This window comes from Hordeum vulgare, chromosome 6H (genome assembly GCF_904849725.1).
Source record: "Hordeum vulgare subsp. vulgare chromosome 6H, MorexV3_pseudomolecules_assembly, whole genome shotgun sequence".
Taxonomy (NCBI): Eukaryota; Viridiplantae; Streptophyta; class Magnoliopsida; order Poales; family Poaceae; genus Hordeum; species Hordeum vulgare.
This window is the reverse complement of record NC_058523.1, coordinates 101,787,156-101,806,619: the sequence shown is the minus strand read 5'-3', so window position 1 is coordinate 101,806,619 and position 19,464 is coordinate 101,787,156.

Sequence of the window (19,464 nt, the reverse complement as noted above, 5' to 3'; positions counted from 1 at the left end):
TAGTTGCACGCCCTTCCTCTCGGTGCATCAACCATACCCTTAGCATTCTCATTCACTTCATATTCATGATCATGTTGATGCACTTTGTTGGTTTGAGACCAATGAGAATTGTTGGAGCCAACACTCATAGTTGACAAATATGCATCATCATTCAAGTATTAACTACAAAAGTATGACAAAGAAAACTATATCAAACTATTCATATGTACACATCTCTAGCAACAACAGAAAAGAAAAAAAATCTTACCTTGCAGGCATTTCATCAAACACCATTTGGACATCGGCCACCGGCGCACTAAATTGCGACTCCTCACGCTCTTCCAACGGCGGTGGTGAAAGCGGGGCTAGGGGCGTTTCCGGTTTCTTCCTCCCTGCCACTTTCTTCTTCTGTTGGCCTGCCGGCGTCAACACCGCCGCCGCTGCCCATCGGTCGCTTGATGACGGAGCTCCGTGGCTTTGAGGTGGGAGGAGGCGTGAAGCCACCCCGAGAGTTCGTTCGGAGCGGCATGAAAAGGATGCACGCGAGACCGGTGCTTGGACTGGATGCTCCGTCGATGGTGAAATCGGAGGTCCACCCTGCACAAGGGTTTGCGGCGGTGACGGTGGTGGTGGCTGATGTATCACGGGCATAGGAAGGAGTCGAGGGGATCTTGGCATGTCCGCCATCGCCGACGGAGGCGCGGGATGGAGTGAAGGCAGGCGCATGCAAAGCGATCAATGGCGGTTGGAGGTTTGCGTGCGCGATATGTTTTGTTTAGCACGCTGGAGCGGGTGCACCAAATATACTGCGCGTGATGCAGTTTTCCCAGTGCGCTGCCGCATTTTTACCGCGCACACCTTTATTGCGCGGCTGCTGGAGCGTTGTTTTCATCCCCGCGTGAGTGATACGTCTCCAACATATCTATAATTTTTGATTGTTCCATACTGTTATATTATCAATCTTGGATGTTATATATACATTTAGTAGCAACTTTATATCATTTCTTGGGACCAACCTATTAACTTAGTGCCGAGTGTCAGTCGTTGTTTTTCGCTTGTTTTTTTACTTTGCACAATATCAATACCAAACAAAGTCCAAATGCCACGAAACTTTTTGAATATTTTTTTCTGGTAAGATGTCACGCCCAAGATGCGACCCTATCCTCAATTTGGCACGAAGGCCTCGTCAGGGATAGAAGCACATCTCGTCGTGTCGCAAGAATGGATATCGTTAGAAGTACATGTACTGAAAAGAAGATATATATATATATAGAATTGGCTTACACTCGCCACAAGCTACATCAGAGTCACATCAGTACATTACATAATCATCAAGAGTAAGAGCAGGGTCCGACTACAGACGAAAACAAACGAGAAAAATAAGAACGACGTCCATCCTTGCTATCCCAGGCTGCCGGCCTGGAACCCATCCTAGATCGATGAAGAAGAAGAAGCAACTCCAAATGAACAATCAACGCGCTCGCGTCAAGTAACCTTTACCTGTACCTGCAACTGGTGTTGTAGTAATCTGTGAGCCACAGGGGACTCAGCAATCTCATTTCCAAAGGTATCAAGACTAGCAAAGCTTAATGGGTAAGGTATGGTTAAGTGGTGAGGTTGCAACAGCGGCTAAGCATTTATTTGGTGGCTAACTTACGAGTACAAGAAATAAGAGGGGGAAGATCTACGCATAACGGACGTGAACTAGTGATGATCAAATGAATGATCCTGAACACCTACCTACGTCAGACATTACCCCACCGTGTCCTCGATCGGAGAAGGAACTCATGAAAGAGACAGTCACGGTTACGCACATAGTTGGCATATTTTAATTAAGTTAACTTCAAGTTATCTAGAACCAGTGTTAAACAAAGTTTCCACGTTGCCACATAACCGCGGGCAGGGCTTTCCGAAAGATTTAACCCTGCAGGGGTGCTCCAACTAGTCCATCACAAATTACCACAAGCCGCATAGAAATCCTCAATCACGAAGCTCGCGATCTCGTCGGATTCCCTAGTGGAAAACCTCAACTCTGAGATTACCCAAAGCATCACCGGAATCCCGATGCACAAGATATCTCGTCAAAGGTAAAACTAATCCAGCAAGGCCGCTCGACGTGTCGACGATCCCGATAGGAGCCGCGTATCTCGTTCTCAGGACACGATGGATGGATCACACTAGGAGACCCAAACCTCGGGTTGCCCCGCGGTGGCCCCGTAGTCAGCCAATTTGGACCAACACTCATGAGGAGCACTAGCCCGGGGGTTTGATTAAATTATCCTCGGGTTAATTACTCCCTATGCAGTTCATTAGTGATTAGGCAAATGTAGTACCAAAGTTGGGCCTTGCCAGACCAGTCTTAATCTAAAACGAATTATCAAGGGGGTCCCCATAACAACCCCGAACGTGTTAGGAGCGCTCATTTATGGAACATAACACCGGTAGCCAAAAACTAAGGGGGCAAAGGTGGAACAAAACACCAGGCCAGAAAGGCCAAGCCTTCCACCTTTTACCAAGTATATAGGTGCATTAAGTTAAATAGCATTTAAATATGGTGATATAACAAGGAACCCATGTTTTCACATGGAAGCATCTGCACCTGCAACTAGCAACGCTAACAACATGGTTAAGCAAGCAGTAACATAGCCAATCAGTGGTTGCTAGGTCGAACAGGTTGAAGGTATTCATGCCATTGTTGAGAGGCTGATATTTAACATGTGGTAGGCAACGAGACATAATCGATAGAAGCGATAAAACTAGCATGACAATGATAGTAATGGTATCTGGGGAAATGATCATCTTGCCTGAGATCCCGCTTGGAAGAAGAACATCTCAGAGATGTCGGCGAACCAACGTAGTCGAACGGGTCCTCACATTCCGACACGCTTGCGAAACTCTATCGAGACGGAACAAACCGGAAACAAACATCAACACAAATATTCACCACACGATGCACAACATGATGCACAACCTAATATGATGCATGAACAGATCAAAATGCAAGGGATGGCATGGCAATTCACCTCAAGCAAACTCTACACATTAAGTGAAGCTCGATATGCAACGGGTTGCATATCGACGAAACTCCACGATTAATTATTTAATTCACTCCCGATTATTTACACGGCAATATTAAGTTGTTATTAACATGGCAAGGGGTGAAGCGATGATTCTACCCGTAATACTAGTCGATAGCACGCGACACTTAGAACGGAGCTACGGCACAAAAACATGCAACACAAGATGTGTATGCCATGAATGCGTCATGCATGAGAGTTCGTCAACACCACAGCAAGAAGAGACATAAACAAGTATCGCCACGGCGAGCGAGAGGGAACCATGGCGGCAAGACGGAAACGATGCCACGGCAACGTTCCTATCCCGATAACACAACGAGATATCGTGCCAACGTATATGAAGCGTATGCGGGAACGGTAAATAAAGATGGGGTGATCCCGTAGATCGGGTTCCCATGTGTCGAGGCACAACAAAAGAGGGACAACGTGCAACGGGCAAAATATAGGCGCATACATATGGTTCAACTCATACAACATGCATTCGTTACACGACACGTCTCAACATTATACCTTCGGAGCGTGCACATCGGAGCGGTTCAGGTCGTAGCGCACGTCGTGGAAGTAGTCATACACGTTCTCGTCGACAGTAGTCGTTCGCTCGGCGTCGTGGTTCTTGGTCTTCGGCGACGGTAGTCGAACTCGTTCCGGGGGTCGTCGAGGACGTAGACGGGTCTTCGGCGACGTCGAGGAAGTCGTTGAACACAGCGAACTTGTCGATTCCATGGCGGCGGGGAAGGTGCACACGGCGACGGCAGGCGACACAACAGCAACAACAAATGTGCATCGGCGGCACAACGAAAAGCGGCAACATCTAGCACCAGCAGGCTTCGACTAGCATCGGCAGCAAGCTAGCTAGCAAGCAACAACTGCAGCTAGCAACTATCAACTACCTTGCTTACTACAACAGCAGCCGGCAACAAGCAAGCTAGCATCATCTAGCCTCGGCTAGCAGCAAAGCAGGCAACAATTAGCAATACGGCAAGCAGCGGCGGCGAGCTACAGCAGCAGCTACAGCAACTAGCCTAGCAACCGGCTACATCACCTAGCAAACATCAACAGCTACCATCTTCAAGCACCTATTAGCAAGCAATCAGGCAAGGCAGCACAGCAGGCAAGCAAAAATGCAAGCACAACAGCACAACTAGCAAGACGACGGTATGGCAGCAGGAGCAAGAGCAAGCAGCAATGCACAACAAGGCAGCAGCAACGGCGCAGCAACAGCAGGCAGCGGCACGGCCAGCGGCATGACGACGGCGGCAGCAGGGGCGCACACCAGGGGAGGAGGTCGGGGCGGCGCACCGCGAGCAGCAGCAGCTCGATTCCATGGGGAGGAGGAGGTACGAGGGCGAACGGCGGCGAGGGACGCGGCGAGGCTGCACGGCGGGGCCGAAGGCGAGGGAAGCACGGCGGCCACGACGAGGCGGAGCGGCCCGGGAAGAATGAGGGGCGAGGCGAGGGACGAGGCGGCGGGGTGAACGGCTGCTGGCGGCGGCACGGGGACGGGCACCAGCGGGGAGAAGGACCTCCGGCGGTAGGGGAGAGGCATGGGGCGGCTCGGGTGGCGACCCTAGGCGCGCGACGACGGCAATTCCTGAGGAGGAACGGCGAGGCGGAGTAGCAGGTGCGCGGACACAGGGAGCTGCGGGCGCTTGACGCGAGCACGGAGGCGGGGCAGATCGGGCCTGGGGCGGGGGAATGCACGGGCGCCTTGGGAAGGAGTTGCTCGGGCCTGGGCTAAGAGGAGGAGGGCGGCGGGATCGAGGGAAGGGGCTGAGCGCGTGGGTTTCTTTTCTGGGCAGGTGGCGGCGCTGTCGGGACGAGGGGGAGAGGACCGAGGCGAGGGGGGGAAGGAGACGCTGGGGGATCGGTCGCTAGGGCAGGGGGGAGCTGCGTGGGCCTTGCCGGCTGGGCCTGGGCAGGTTCCTCCTCTCTTGGTTCTTTTTTTGCTTACTAAAAAAAATCAGAAAAACCAACATAAGGAAAAAAAAATATGTTTTTAACAAAATGAAGAAAATGCCTTTTACTCCTTTTAAAGAAATATACCCAACTTTAAAAATAGGTTGGGCATTTTTTAAACGAATAAAACTAAAACCTTTTTTTGAAGAATAAAAGGAACCTCTTTTATTTAAAGAATAAAATAAAACTTCTTTAAAAGAGGCAAGAAAATGAGACTGTTTAAAGATAAAACAAAAGGAGAAAAATGAAGAAAACCCAAGGGGTTTCCTCCACCTTTTAACAAAAGGAGTTTTTTTTAAAAGAAGACGATTTTTTAGAAGGGGTTAAAACGGAAACTTTTACGCCATCACAAAACAAACAAAAGAGGAGAGAGTGGGAGCTACTACCGCACTAAGATTCAGAGAGCACTCGAAGCACACACACGCAAAACACCACACGCGACAGACGATGCAAGATGCCATGCATGATGCTACGATGCAAACTAAATGAGGATGCAACAAACGAAATATAATCACTCGACAGAAACAGAAATAAAGGGGAATCTTCTGGGGCGTCGGCATGGGGCTGTCACAACTCTCCTACACTACAAGAGGATCTTGCCCCGAGATCCAAGAATGAAAGGTGGGAGAGGATGAGAAAGAAAAAGAGGTAAAAACTTAGTCGCTTCTTTGACAGACGAGTGAAACCAACGATCCTTGAAGGTAGCAAAGAGATGAGGAATGACATGAGAAAGAAGCAAGAATTCACGGAAAATTTCGGCAGCACTTCGGTAGGAAAATGGGACAAAAAATTCGATAAGAAGAGAGAGTTACATAATATACATAACAAACAACTAAATAGAGCAAGGGAACACCATGATCTTGATAGAACAACATGATAGACCCAAAAGAGCAACATCACAAAGCCTCCGGAACAAGAGAATATGAACTAGCTCATACGGAAGAAGAGAATGAAGAAAGAATGACAACTATCATCACAATAGGATTGAAGAGCCTCCGGATAGAGAATTGACAGAGTAGTTGGAAAATCAACAACGAAAAGAACAAGATATGGGCTTATGAAAATCATCTCAACAAATATGAGGTGACCAACAACCACTAAAAGAAACAAGGATAGATTGGGAGAAACAAGATATGAACACTTTCTAACACTAAGAGGCTACATTGAGAACTCGGATTAATGGCAAGCACCATAATAGCAACAATCCATAGGAAAAAGCTTTAGGTGAAAACCAAACCAAGATAGCTCAATGAAGAAATCATGGGTTGAAAATATATAATGATCAAAGAATTGGTGGGCTTAATTATCTCATACTTGAAAGGAAATATCTTCGAGACTCCTACACTAACAAGAATTCTATAATACCACCTCAAAGGATAAAGGAAGAACAATTGCACATATAAATGTAATAGAAAGGATACTTGAGGTTCTCCAACAAGAATCTTGAAGAAGACTTGAAAATGAATTGAAACCTTGATGAACCACCATGAAGGACCACCGTATACAAATGAATGATGCAAAGATATGAAGGTAGAAAAGAATAAGATTATGGCCTTGCCAAAATTAAGATGAAGCCTCACAAAGAGATACTTAAAAGAACTTGGAACTCCGGAAAAGAAAGATAAGCACCTGAGAAAAGAATTGATATCATTAGCCACTCCGGAAGAAGAATTCATATTACTATGAACAAGAATAAGAATTATGTTATGCTTATCCTTCATCAAGTTTAATTGATGACAAGCAACGGATTTAGCATATCATTTATTCTACTAGAAATGAATCTTAAAGAGGCACAGAGAGATAAGCACCACTTGAGGCATAATTGAAGGAAGCACCGGTGAGAAATCACAACTGAATGGAATATCAAGAAAGCATGGAGACACAAGAGAATGAAGAGATCATAAGCCAGCTGAGAGAAAACTTGAACAAGGCATTGGATAATCGAGAGACGAGCGAAGAGACAACAATTGAGGGAGAAAGCTGAAAGCTGAGAATGAAGAATCTTCTAAAATGATGGCCTTCGGGGGAACGAGAAATAAAAACAACTCAGAACTGCACCGGATAGCACGAAAGGGATTACTCATGATTGACACCAAATGAGAGGATACACGAAGCTTAGATGACAGTCTTCACAAGAATGGAACAAGACTGAGAGAAACAATCCTTCGAATTTGCAAGTTGAGAATGATGACGAGAACAACACCACCAAAAATAAATGGACACTCCGGGATAAAGAAGAATGAAATGTTGAGCCAATAAGAGAATTAATTCAAATAGAACTTGAAGAAGGGATATGACTGATAAAATTCATACTTACGTCATAGTTGAAAAGAATTAATGATCTCCGGAAGATTACAAGAGCTATAACAGATCCTCGGAAAAACCTGTGGGTTATGGGCCCACTCAAAGAAATCACCGTTGAAAATATTGCTAGAAAGATTGATATAGCACCGGTACAAATGAAGACTAGATGAGGTTAGCACCTCGAAATAATTAAAGAATTGAGAACAAGAAACTTCTAGAATAAATTCAACGCTCTGGGTAGAATAGAGAGAAATGACAACAAGAAAGCCTGATAAGAATCTCCAACATGGGGAAGAATTTACAAGGATGAAAAGGATATGATGAACATAGACGACTAAATTAAATTCACCGGTAAGGATGACAAGAATGAATAAAGATCAACACGAAGCTCCTGAGAATCTTCACAATGAATCACCGGATGAGACACGGAAGAAAAATATAGCGGAAGCATAATGAAATGAATGCGCTTGGATGAAAATTGAATCACCGAAGAAAAGGGTGGGAGGGCGGGAAAAACAAAGACGACTTGGAACAGATGAGATGAACTCCGGCATAAAAGAGAGAATGATCTTGCAAAATTAGATAAGATTGAATTCAGTGAAGAGAAGCACATCGGTTGAAAAGAATTAACATGACGGCTCCGGTTGACAAGAATTGACATAACAATCTGATTTGAGCAAAATGATTAGTACTCTCATAAATATATGAGAACACCACTAAGGAAAGATCTGAAATCACCACTTGACATCGAAGCAACTTGAATTACCATATTCCAACAAAACAAAGGGTGAGGCTTATGAAACAAGCCAGAACAAACTCATGAGAAATATTTCCGTTCGATATTTTCGTGGACAGGATCGCACGGGCTCGATTTTACAGTAGCCATCAAGTGCAAGGTAGTGCACCCGACATACGAAGCGTCCCCGAGTCGTAGCAAGCTACAAGGACTCTTTAAGACACAACGTGTACCGCTGTAAGTCGACCGTGAACAAATGAATTCACTAGATGTCGAACCCCAACCTAACATCATGCATTTGTTGGAAGAATGTACTATAAGTAACTACTTGAATTCCCACCTATGAATTCCCGAAATAGCTGGTCATGCAATCTGGTACACGGATACAAGGAGTAATATCACACAACTCCTATACTAACCCATCACCTGTATCACATCCGTCAACACACGACCAGAATCTCGGACCTTCATCTACAACAGACCCTCGTGATCACAACGATACAAAGTATGGCAGTACTCCCGAACAATATGCACCAGTACTGGGGACATCGGGGTTATCTCGCCACTACTAGTATTGAAGCAATTACGAACATCCTTCGTACTGAGATACTAAGAAATCTGAATGATAACGATGTGCTCGAGAATCCCTTGGAGCTCAACTCCCCTCAAACTCAAAGCAGATAGGAGGCACCAAGACAGAACTCTGTCACATCGGCATCATATAGATCCCAAAAATATCCGCGTGATCCTAATTTTTTTTGAGTGGGAAGAGGAGTAGAATTCAATTATTACGTCAAGATTCCTCACCAGAGCATAGAAGAGAAGACAAAATAATCCTACTCTCCGATATATAACTAGACTCAAAGTAGTTTTTCACTAGACTCGACTCGGACAAGTTCGATCAATCAAGGGGGCTCCTAGGTCGGTACTGCTCTGAAACCAACTTGTCACGCCCAAGATGCGACCCTATCCTCAATTTGGCACGAAGGCTTCGTCAGGGATAGAAGCGCATCTCGTCGTGTCGCAAGAATGGATATCGTTACAAGTACATGTACTGAAAAGAAGAGATATATATAGAATTGGCTTACACTCGCCACAAGCTACATCAGAGTCACATCAGTACATTACATAATCATCAAGAGTAAGAGCAGGGTCCGACTACGGACGAAAACAAACGAGAAAAATAAGAACGACGTCCATCCTTGCTATCCCAGGCTACCGGCCTGGAACCCATCCTAGATCGATGAAGAAGAAGAAGAAGCAACTCCAAATGAACAATCAACGGGCTCGCGTCAAGTAACCTTTACCTGTACCTCCAACTGGTGTTGTAGTAATATGTGAGCCACAGGGGACTCAACAATCTCATTTCCAAAGGTATCAAGACTAGCAAAGCTTAATGGGTAAGGTATGGTTAAGTGGTGAGGTTGCAGCAGCGGCTAAGCATTTATTTGGTGGCTAACTTACGAGTACAAGAAATAAGAGGGGGAAGATCTACGCATAACGGATGTGAACTACTGATGATCAAATGAATGATCCTGAACACCTACCTACGTCAGACATTACCCCACCGTGTCCTCGATCGGAGAAGGAACTCACGAAAGAGACAGTCACGGTTACGCACATAGTTGGCATATTTTAATTAAGTTAACTTCAAGTTATCTAGAACCAGTGTTAAACAAAGTTTCCACGTTGCCACATAACCGCGGGCACGGCTTTCCAAAAGATTTAACCCTGCAGGGGTGCTCCAACTAGTCCATCACAAATTACCACAAGCCGCATAGAAATCCTCAATCACGAAGCTCGCGATCTCGTCGGATTCCCTAGTGGAAAACCTCAACTCTGAGATTACCCAAAGCATCACCGGAATCCCGATGCACAAGATATCTCGTCAAAGGTAAGACTAATCCAGCAAGGCCGCCCGACGTGTCGACGATCCCGATAGGAGCCGCGTATCTCGTTCTCAGGACACGACGGATGGGTCACACTAGGAGAACCAAACCTCGGGTTGCCCTGCGGTGGCCCCGTAGTTTGCCAATTTGGACCAACACTCATGAGGAGCACTGGCCCGGGGGTTTGATTAAATTATCCTCGGGTTAATTACTCCCTATGCAGTTCATTAGTGATTAGGCAAATGTAGTACCAAAGTTGGGCCTTGCCAGACCAGTCTTAATCTAAAACGAATTATCAAGAGGGTCCCCATAACAACCCCGATCGTGTTAGGAGCGCTCATTTATGGAACATAACACCGGTAGCCGAAAACTCAGGGGGCAAAGGTGGAACAAAACACCAGGCTAGAAAGGTCGAGCCTTCCACCTTTTACCAAGTATATAGGTGCATTAAGTTAAATAGCATTTAAATATGGTGATATAACAAGGAACCCATGTTTTCACATGGAAGCATCTGCACCTGAAACTAGCAACGCTAACAACATGGTTAAGCAAGCAGTAACATAGCCAATCAGTGGTTGCTAGGTCGAACAGGTTGAAGGTATTCATGGCATTGTTGAGAGGATGATATTTAGCATGTGGTAGGAAACAAGACATAATCGATAGAAGCGATAAAACTAGCATGACAATGATAGTAATGGTATCTGGGGAAATGATCATCTTGCCTGAGATCCCGCTTGGAAGAAGAACATCTCAGAGATGTCGGCAAACCAATGTAATCGAACGGGTCCTCACATTCCGACACGCTTGCGGAACTCTATCGAGACGGAACAAACCGGAAACAAACATCAACACAAATATTCACCACATGATGCACAACATGATGCACAACCTAATATGATGCATGAACAGATCAAAATGCAAGGGATGGCATGGCAATTCACCTCAAGCAAACTCTACACATTAAGTGAAGCTCGATATGCAACGGGTTGCATATCGACGAAACTCCACGATTAATTATTTAATTCACTCCCGATTATTTACACAGCAATATTAAGTTGTTATTAACATGGCAAGGGGTGAAGCGATGATTCTACCCGTAATACTAGTCGATAGCACGCGACACTTAGAACGGAGCTACGGCACAAAACATGCAACACAAGATGTGTATGCCATGAATGCGTCATGCATGAGAGTTCGTCAACACCACAGCAAGAAGAGACAGAAACAAGTATCGCCACGGCGAGCGAGAGGGAACCATGGCGGCAAGACGGAAACGATGCCACGGCAACGTTCCTATCCCGGTAACACAACGAGATATCGTGCCAACGTATATGAAGCGTATGCGGGAACGGTAAATAAAGATGGGGTGATCCCGTAGATCGGGTTCCCATGTGTCGAGGCACAACAAAAGAGGGACAACGTGCAACGGGCAAAATATAGGCGCATACATATGGTTCAACTCATACAACATGCATTCGTTACACGACACGTCTCAACATTATACCTTCGGAGCGTGCACATCGGAGCGGTTCAGGTCGTAGCGCACGTCGTGGAAGTAGTCATACACGTTCTCGTCGACAGTAGTCGTTCGCTCGGCGTCGTGGTTCTCGGTCTTCGGCGACGGTAGTCGAACTCGTTCCGGGGGTCGTCGAGGACGTAGACGGGTCTTCGGCGACGTCGAGGAAGTCGTTGAACACAGCGAACTTGTCGATTCCATGGCGGCGGGGAAGGTGCACACGGCGACGGCAGGCGACACAACAGCAACAACAAATGTGCATCGGCGGCACAACGAAAAGCGGCAACATCTAGCACCAGCAGGCTTCGACTAGCATCGGCAGCAAGCTAGCTAGCAAGCAACAACTGCAGCTAGCAACTATCAACTACCTTGCTTACTACAGCAGCAGCCGGCAACAAGCAAGCTAGCATCATCTAGCCTCGGCTAGCAGCAAAGCAGGCAACAATTAGCAATACGGCAAGCAGCGGCGGCGAGCTACAGCAGCAGCTACAGCAACTAGCCTAGCAACCGGCTACAACACCTAGCAAACATCAGCATCTACCATCTTCAAGCACCTATTAGCAAGCAATCAGGCAAGGCAGCACAGCAGGCAAGCAAAAACGCAAGCACAACAGCACAACTAGCAAGACGACGGTACAACAACAGGAGCAAGAGCAAGCAGCAATGCACAGTAAGGCAGTAGCAACGACGCAGTAATAGCGGGCAGCGGCACGGCCAGCGGCACGGCGACGGCGGCAGCAGGGGCGCACACCAGCGGAGGAGGTCGGGGCGGCGCACCGCGAGCAGCAGCAACTCGACTCCATGGGGAGGAGGAGGTGCGAGGGCAGACGGCGGCGAGGGACGCGGCGAGGCTGCACAGCGGGGCCGAAGGCGAGGGAAGCACGGCGGCCACGGCGAGGCGGAGCGGCCCGGGAAGAACGAGGGGCGAGGCGAGGGACGAGGCGACGGGGTGAACGACTGCTGGCGGCGGCACGATGACGGGCACCGGCGGGGAGAAGGACCTCCGGCGGTAGGGGAGAGGCATGGGTCGGCTCGGGTGTCGACACTAGGCGCGCGACGGCGGCAACTCCTGAGGAGGAACGGTGAGGCGGAGCAGCAGGTGCGCGGACACAGGGAGCTGCGGGCGCTTGACGCGAGCACGGAGGCGGGGCAGCTCGTGCCTGGGGCGGGGGAATGCACGGGCGCCATGGGAAGGAGTTGCTCGGGACTGGGCTGAGAGGAGGAGGGCGGCGGGATCGAGGGAAGGGGCTGGGCGCGTGGGTTTCTTTTCTGGGCAGGTGGCGGCGCTGTCGGGACGAGGGGGAGAGGACCGAGGCGAGGGGAGGAAGGAGACGCTGGGGGATCGGTCGCTAGGGCAGGGGGGAGCTGCCTGGGCCTTGTCGGCTGGGCCTGGGCAGGCTCCTTCTTTCTTGGTTCTTTTTTTGCTTACTAAAAAAATCAGAAAAACCAACATAAGAAAAAAAAGGTTTTTAACAAAATGGAGGAAATGCCTTTTACTCCTTTTAAAGAAATATACCCAACTTTAAAAATAGGTTGGGCATTTTTTAAACGAATAAAAATAAAACCTTTTTTTGAAGAATAAAAGAAACCTCTTTTATTTAAAGAATAAAATAAAACTTCTTTAAAAGAGGCAAGAAAATGAGATTGTTTAAAGATAAAACAAAAGGAGAAAAATGAAGAAAACCCAAGGGGTTTCCTCCACCTTTTAACAAAAGGAGTTTTTTTTAAAAGATGATGATTTTTTAGAAGGGGTTAAAACGGAAACTTTTACGCCATCACAAAACAAACAAAAGAGGAGAGAGGGGGATCTACTATCGCACTAAGATTCAGAGAGCACTCGAAGCACACACACGCAAAACACCACACGCGACAGACGATGCAAGATGCCATGCATGATGCTACGATGCAAACTAAATGACGATGCAACAAACGAAATATAATCAGTCGACGGAAACGGAAATAAAGGGGAATCTTCTGGGGCGTCGGCATGGGGCTGTCACATAAGAAGAGACCCTCGAAGCTTCCGGAGGCCATGAGAGGAGGCCTGTGGGGACCACTATGCACCAGGGCATGCAAGGGGCATCCAACGCACCCTGGTGGGTATTGGAGCTCACGAGAACCGCCTTGACCTACCTCCGACTCTATAAATACTCAAAAATCCCAGAAACCCTAGGAGGAGTCGACGAAATACTTTTTCCGACACTGCAAGTTCCAGAACCACGAGTTCCAATCTAGAGGACTTCTCCGTCACTCTGCGCCATCATCATCCTTGCCGCCCTCCGATGATGCGGGAGTAGTTTATCATAGACCTACAGGTCTGTAGTTATTATCTAGTTAGTTTATTCTCTCTTTTTGATCTTCAATATAATGTTCTCCTTGATGTTCTTAGAGATCTATTTGATGTAACTCTTTTTGCGGTGTGTTTATTGGGATCCGATGAATTGTGAGTTTATGGTTTGATCTATCCATGAATATTATTTGAGTCTTCTTTGAACTCTTTTATGCATGAATGTTATAACCTTGTATTTCTTCTCTGATTTATTGGTTTGGTTTGGCCAACTAGATTGATTTATCTTGCCATGGGAAGAGGTGCTTTGTGATGGGTTCGATCTTGCGGTGCTCAATCTCAATGATAGAAAGAGACATGACACGCATGTGTCATTGCTATTAAGGGTAACAATATGGGGTTTATTCATACGTGAGTTTATCTTGTCTACATCATGTCATCCTTCTTAATGCATTACTCCATTTTACCATGAACTTAATACACTAAATGCATGCTCAATAGCGGTTAATGTGTGGAGTAATAGTAGTAGATGCAGGTAGGAGTCGGTCTACTAATCTTGCACATGATGCCTATGTACATGATCATTTCCTTGGATATGATCATGATTATTTTCTTTACGATCAATTTCCCAATAGTAATTTGTTTATCCACTGTATGCTATTTTCTCGAGAGAAGCCTCTAGTGAAAACTATGCCCCCCCGGCCTATTTTCTATCATATATTAAAACCAAAAATACACTGTTGCAATTTTATTTTGTGTTTTAGTTAGATCTATTTATCAAATCCTATACAATTTAATCTATCTTAATACCGTTGAGGGATTGACAACCCCTTTATGCATTGGGTTGCAAGTTTTTGTTGTTTGTGTGCAGGTGCTGTTTACATAGTGTTGCTTGGTTCTCCTATTGGATTGATAACCTTGGTTTCATAACTGAGGGAAATACTTATCTCTACTGTACTGCATCATCCCCTCCTCTTCGAGGGAAATCCCAACGCAACTCACAAGTAGTAGGAAGAATTTCTCGCGCCGTTGCTAGGGAGACATCATCAACATCTATCAAGTACCTACGCATAAACTCTTATATCCTTGAAATTACTTTATTTGCCATTTGCCTCTCATTTTCATCTCCCCCACTTCTATTTTTTTACAAAAAAATATAAAAATATTTTTCGTTTGCCTTTTTCTTTTTTGATCTTTTGATTGCCTTGTCATTATGGCCAATTCTTCTCTTGTCTCGCTCACCCCTGAAAATGAAGTTCTCACTTTTAAGCAAAGGGCTACTGGAATCAGAGAATTTGGCATCTACCGGATCTTTGCCGTCTGCTGGCTGATGGCAAAGAAGCTCTTTGTCGTCATCTACCAAAAAATAGAAGGCAAAGAGCTGACAGATGGCAAAGAAGTGCTTTGCCATTAGTCGCTTCTTTGCCGCCAGCTGGCGGACGACAAAGATGGAGCAAGCTGATGGCAAAGATGACCCATGAAGACGTCAATGAAAAACAATCCACTACAATCCTTCTTTGCAATTTAAAATATGCTTGGTATAGATGGGATAATTTAAAATATGTTTGGTATAGAATTTGCAATGCTCATAATAGATCTATACGTAAATAATCCACTACAATCCTTCTTTGCAATTTTTATGTGGGTATTACTACTTGGTATAGATACTTTCTTGATACTATCATCGGGGGATATTTCTTGAGTTGCCATGATTTTGATGCCTTAAATGCTATGGGAAGTTTAGTGGGATCACCACCTATAATTGTCAATGAAACAATTTTAACCCTCGAGCATGTTATGCAACGGCTAGATGCTATCAAAAAGAAACCCACTCACAAGAGTGAGTTCTTTAATTTTATTCCTAGAGTAATAATTAGATAATGGTTTGCTAGAGTGATAGAAGCTTGAACCCTAGTTTATGCGTTATTTCATAAGGGACTAATGTGGATCCACACATTTTATGCTATGGTTAGATTTGTCTTAGTTCTTCTTTCCTAGTTGCGCATGATTTCGAGAGGTGGTAATCATAAGTGGATTTCTTTTTCTAGTAAGAACAACACCGTAGAACCTGTCCACCCACATATCAACTTATCGAAGTAATGAAAGTGAATCAACTCAACATGATAAACATGACTAGACAAAAATTCCCATGTGTCCTAGGGAGCGCTTGCTTCATATAAGAGTACTTTCATGCCTATCCTTTGTTATAAACATGATTGGGATTCTTCATGCACACTTGCTACTATTTTTACTTGTCACTTGTGACGAAATATCTTTATACAAAACTATATGTCATTGTTACTCACAACACTTGAAGAGAATACCTTGCTGAAACTTCTTATCATTTCCTTCTACTCCTCGTTGGGTTGAACACTCTTGCTTATTGAAAGGACTATGATTGATCACCTATAATTGTGGGTTTCTATGGCAACAAAAGTCCTTACTTGGCACTAGGAATTCTTCTTGTTACTTCTCTGGTTTGCGTCAGTTTTTCCCTTTAAGAGGAAAGGGTGATGCAGCACAGGAGCAGTAAGTATTTCCCTCAGTTTGAGAACCAAGGTATCGATCCACAAGGAGGGTCTCGTCAGGTCTAGAGTACCTGCGCAAACACAAACAAGTTTGCACCCAATGCTTCAAAGGGGTTGTCAATCCCTTCAAGATTGTTTGCAAAGTGAGATCTGAAGGCGGAAAGTGCAACGAAGTAAAAAGTGTAAGGCTGAAAATATGGTGTGGAGTAGACTCGGGGGCATAGTGTTCACTAGAGGCTTCTCTCAAAATAGCAAATATCACGGTGGGTGAACAAATTACTGTCGAGCAATTGATAGAACCGCGCAAAGTCATGACGATATCTAAGGCAATGATCATACATATAGGCATCACGTCCGAGACAAGTAGATCGATACTTTCTGCATCTACTACTATTACTCCACACATCGACCGCTATCTAGCATGCATCTAGTGTATTGAGTTCATGACGAACAGAGTAACGCCTTAAGCAAGATGACATGATGTAGAGGGATAATATCAAACCAATGATGAAAACCCCATCTTTTTACCCTTGATGGAAACAACACGATGCGTGCCTCGCTACCCCTTCTGTCACTGGGTGGGGTCACCGCACGGTATGAACCCAAAACCAAGCACTTCTCCCATTGCCAGAATCATAGATCTAGTTGGCCAGACAAAACCCACAACTCGAAGAGAATTACAAGGATATGAAATCATGCATAAGAGAGATCAGAAGAAACTCAAATAAGATTCATAGACAATCTGATCATAAATCCACAATTCATCGGATCTCGACAAACACACCGCAATAGAAGATTACATCGAATAGTTCTCCATGAAGATCATGGAGAACTTTGTATTGAAGATCCAAGAGAGAGAAGAAGCCATCTAGTTACTAGCTATGGACCCGTAGGTCTATGGTGAACTACTCACGCATCATCAGAGAGGTCATGGCGTTGATGAAGAAGCCCTCCGTGTCCGAATCCCCCCTCCGGCAGGGCACCAGAACGTGCCCCAGATGGGATCTTGCGGAGACAGAAGCTTGCGGCGGCGGAAAAGTACTTTTGATGATCTCCTGATTTTTTTGGGATTTTTAGGGAATATATAGGTGCAACCCCTAGGTCAGAGGGTGCTCAGGGGGCCCACAAGCCTGTGGGCCGCGGCCTACCCCCTGGCCACGGGGTGGGGGCTTGTGGGGCCCCCTGAGGCTCCCCTGCCTTGGCTCTCAAGCTTCCCGATCTTCTTCCGTTACGGAAAAAATCTTTTCGGGGATTTTCTTCCGTTTGGACTCTCTTTCAAAATCTCCTCTGAAAGGGGTCAAAAACATGGAAAAACAGGAACTGGCACTTGACACTGAGTTAATAAGTTAGTCCCAGAAAATATATAAAAGGCATGCAAAACATCCAAAGTTTGACAAGATAATAGCATGAAACCATCAAAAATTATAGATACGTTGGAGACGTATCAAGCATCCCCAAGCTTAACTCCTGCTCGTCCTTGAGTAGGGAAGTGATAAAGAATGAAATTTTGATGTGGAATGCTACCTAGCATAGTTGTCCTTTGCAACTTCTTTCACGTGACATGAATGTTCAGATCCGTAAGATTCAAAACAATAGTTTGCTATTGACATGAAAACAATAATACTTCAAGCAAACTAGCAAAGTAATCATGAACTTTCAAAATAACAAGGCCAAGGAAAGTTATCCCTACAAAATCATATAGTCTGGCTATGCTCCATCATCCTCACACAACTAATGTAAATCATGCACAACCCCGGAATTGGCCAAGTAATTGTTTTCGCACTCTTACTTTCTCAAACTTTTGATAACTATCACGCAATACATGAGCGTGAGCCATGGACATAGCACTATAGGTGGAATAGAGTGTGGTGGTGGTTGTGAGACAAAAAGGAGGAGATGGTCACATTGACTCGGCGTATCAAAAGGCTATGGAGATGCCCATTAATAGATATCAATGTGAATGAGTAGGGATTTCCATACAAGAGATGCACTAGAGCTATAAGTATGTGAAAGCTCAAAAGGAAAACTAGTGGGTGTGCATCCAACTTGCTTGCTCACGAAGACCTAGGGCAATTTTAAGGAAGCCCATCATTGGAATATACAAGCCAAGTTATATAATGAAGATTCCCACTAGCATATGGTAGTGACAAAGCAAGAAGCTCTCAATCATGAAGAACATAGTGCTATTATGAAGCACAAGTGTGGAAAAAGATAGTAGCATTGTCCCTTCTCTCTTTTTCTCTCTTTTCTCTTTTTTTTCATTTGGGCTCTTAGGCCTCTTTTTTTTTGTTTTTTTTTTGTTTCTGGGCTCTTTGGCCTCTTTTTTTATTTCCTCACATGGGAAAATGCTCTAATAATGATGATCATCACACTTTTATTTACTCACAGCTCAAAACTCACAATGATGACTCCATAGGAAATGCCTCTCGCAGTGTACCGGGATGTGCAACGATCTAGCATGGCGTATGACGTTGAAACATCTCGCTAGCTATCTTACGATCATGCAATGGCAATATGAGAGTGACGACACAAGTCATGAGACGGAACAGTGGGAGTTGCATGGCAATATATCTCAGAATGGCTATGAAATGCCATAGGAGGTAGGTATGGTGGCTGTTTTCAGGAAGGAATATGGTGGGTTTGTGCACCGGTGAGAATTGCGCAACACTAGAGAGGCTAGCAATGGTGGAAGGTGAAAGTGCATCTATACCATGGACTCACATTAGTCACGAAGAACTCACATACTTGTTGCGAAAGTTTTTATTAGTAATCGAAACAAAGTGCTAAACGCATACTCCGAGGGGAAGGGTTGGTAGGTGTTAACCATCGCGCGATCCCGACCTCAACACAAAGGATGACAATCAATAGATCAATTATGCTCCGACTTCCTAACATAGCGGTTCACCATACGTGCATGCTACGGGAATCACTAACTTCAACACAAGTATTTCTAGATTCACAACACCCTACTAACATAGCTCTTAATATTACCAAATCCACATCTCAAAACTAATTGAGAGGAATCAAAACTTCTCTTTCTACTCAATGCACATGAAGATGGAGGTTTTTGCATTTTCTTTGGGTACCTATCACATTTGGGACTACTTTCATAGCATAAGACAACTACCAAATCACGCACCGCCAAAAGTATCTAGCTCAAAAGATATAAGTGAAGCAGAAAGAGCAAAAGTA